Raw genomic sequence first — 2919 nt, forward strand, 5'->3', positions numbered from 1 at the left:
TGCCAGAAATAGAAATATGATAGAGTGGATTGAACCTTAAACCTTGGACACAAAACCCAAACATCTATTTGTTATGTGATTTCAAGATGTTTAGTGTCTGTGTCAAACTCACATTTCAGTATGGTTAGCATATGCCTGGGACTGCTCAGCAGCAGAACACTCCGTCAACACGAGGGAGAACCTGGATTGGACCCACAGCAGCCCCATCACGGCTTTGTTGCCTCTCACCCTGCTTGTCTCAGATTTGGCCCCAGAGTCACTGTCCCTCTGGCTGGAACACACACTTTCTCAGAAGGAATGGGGGATCCGCGTGCAGCTTGTCAATCATCATGACAAGAGTTACACATTTTGAGATTTCTTGTAAATCTTACCCTGTCCTAAGTGCCAGATGTCTGTGACTTCCACTGTGTACACAAACACTCACACACACGTACATGCATGTGCACACACAAACACTCACACGCGTACATGCATGTGCACACACATACACTCACACTGTATAATTAATTAGTAAAGAGCATATGAAGACACAGCAGCACCTGGGATGAGGTAAGATGAAACCCCAAAGGTGCCACCAGGTCCCTGTTCGCCCAGGCGATAAGGATTTCATACTCTTCATGAACACATTGACTTCTGCAGGTCTCCACTCCAACCCCTGATGGCAACCTTCTGCGACTGGCCAAGGGAATTCCTTGCTTGGTGCTACATTGTTTTAGAAATGCTTTGTTTATTTTTGTCGTGACATTTGGAAGAGGGTCTGGAAGTGCTTTTAATGTCATGGCTCCTACTCGGGAAGAAATAAACTACTTCTCTTTAATTTCCAAGAGTCCCACTGAACATATTGTGCAATAACTTATTGGAAATGAGAAGCTAATGCAGAGGGGCGTTCTTTCCCACCCTCCCGACTGTGCTGTTCACACGGAGTGTGTCTGCTCCTCCATTGGTGGTCTGGGCCCCAACACACACTCCCTCCCTAGAGAGAGTTCGCGGGAAGACTTGGGGGATTCCTCTTATCTGGGGAAAACACTGTGGAGGGGCATGTTGCGGGTGAGCTCAGGCATTGCAGGCCTGTCCACCTTCCATGTCCTGGTCCTACACTACAGGGTGGCCAATACGGCCAATCCCTAGTCACCAGACCCTTTCCTGGATGGCTTTTCCTCATCCAGCTCCCATTTGTTGTTTTCCTGTTACTGTTACGTGGTGCCAAAATCCTGGTTGTCTTTCTCTTATATTAAATTAAATGCCAAGCAACCTTTGACCTCCACTCTGGAGTCCTTGCCACATCTGACCCATTATAAGGTGAGCTATTAGACTCACCACAGGTGAGTCTTCTGTGACGATGGAGATATCTGTTTGGAACCCAGAGGTTGCTTCACCTCTCCCAATTCTTTCCCTCATTAATCCCTCCCTTTCCCCACCCCTTCCTTACCCTAGGTGCCTAAAGAGAACACTCACTCTTAGATGGCTTACTTTTCTGACACCTGAATTCTTGACTGAAGAAACAGGGGAGGAAGAAAGGACACATTTGAACTTATGTCTGAAAGAGTACAGTTCATCACAGAGGTGTGGACAAATTCATGGAAGATAGAGTGTGTAGCTACAGAGCCTCAATTCTGAGCAAAGAAGAGGTTCAGGCCAGAATCGGCATAGCACCAACCCCAGTGACCTACTTCCTGCCATGCAACTCCACTGTGAGGGTCTCACAAATCCCCCAGATTGCATGACCAGCTGAGAACCAAGTGTTTGGCACAGGAGGCTGGGTGGGAATAGCTTACATCCAAACCATAAACCCTCTTCAAATTTTACTTTCAGATGTTTCGCTAACATAAAACCAGACAGTTGACTTCTTCTTCACCTCCTGGTTAATTGTTCAAATACGATATTAAATAGGTATGGATAAAGTGGGCATACTTTTCTTTGCTCTGATTTTTGTGGAAATGTTTTAGTTGGTTTTGTTTTGTGCTTTCTTCCCATTTAGCCCAATGTTAACTGTAGGTTTGTTATATACTGCCTTTATTATGTTGAAACCTAAAATTCAAGCTGATAGAGGAAATTGGTGGGAACACCTCAAAGGCAAGTACCTGACATGAGTCCAGTATCTCAGGAAAGTACACATCAGTTGAAAACTGAGACTTTATAAAATTAAAAGACTTCTTTGTGGCAATGAAAGCAGCATTTCTAGAGAATGAACAGTCTAGGAGAAATGAACAGAATAGGAGAAATCTTTGCTAGGTATATACCTGATGGAGGTTTGTTCTCTAGACTATGTAGGAACTCTGGTATCCAGATCCCTCATAGTTAAAGACTCCAGAGTCAGGATACAATATAAGAACTCAAACAAGACCGATGGATATGTGCTAATAAACCAAGCAATCAAATAAATAAATGTGCTAATGAAATGAGCAGGAGGTTCTCAATGATGAAACAGTCACAGCCAATAAACATGCAGAACAATATTCTACATCACTGGCCACCAGGGAAATTCAAATAAAAGTCACAATGAGACCCCATTTCACCCTGGTCAAAAAAGCCAGGTAACAAGTGCTGGCGGGGATGTGGACAAATGGAAACTCAGCACTGGGGATGTAAACTAGACTGGAAACTATGAAAATCAGCGTGAGGGTCACTTTAGAGAAAGCTAAAAATGGGTCCTCTTATGACCGGCCTGGGAGTTTCCCTAAAACACCCCTCTTCAAACCCTGCATTTTTTGTTGAAGTTTATTCTCTAAAAATAGTGATAATACGTAGACACGAGAAGATCCCCTGGAGAGGCGTGAAATGTCCAGACTGGATCATTACTGCCCTGACGTTATTTACAGCGCAGGCCAGGAATGCGGCTCACCTCATTTTTCAAGGTTACAGTTGAACAGAGACATCTCAGGGGTGGGAGTCGGCAGACAAATCACGCAGGCGACGGGG

The sequence above is a fragment of the Arvicola amphibius genome, chromosome 4, assembly GCF_903992535.2.
Source record: "Arvicola amphibius chromosome 4, mArvAmp1.2, whole genome shotgun sequence".
NCBI classification, from domain to species: Eukaryota; Metazoa; Chordata; class Mammalia; order Rodentia; family Cricetidae; genus Arvicola; species Arvicola amphibius.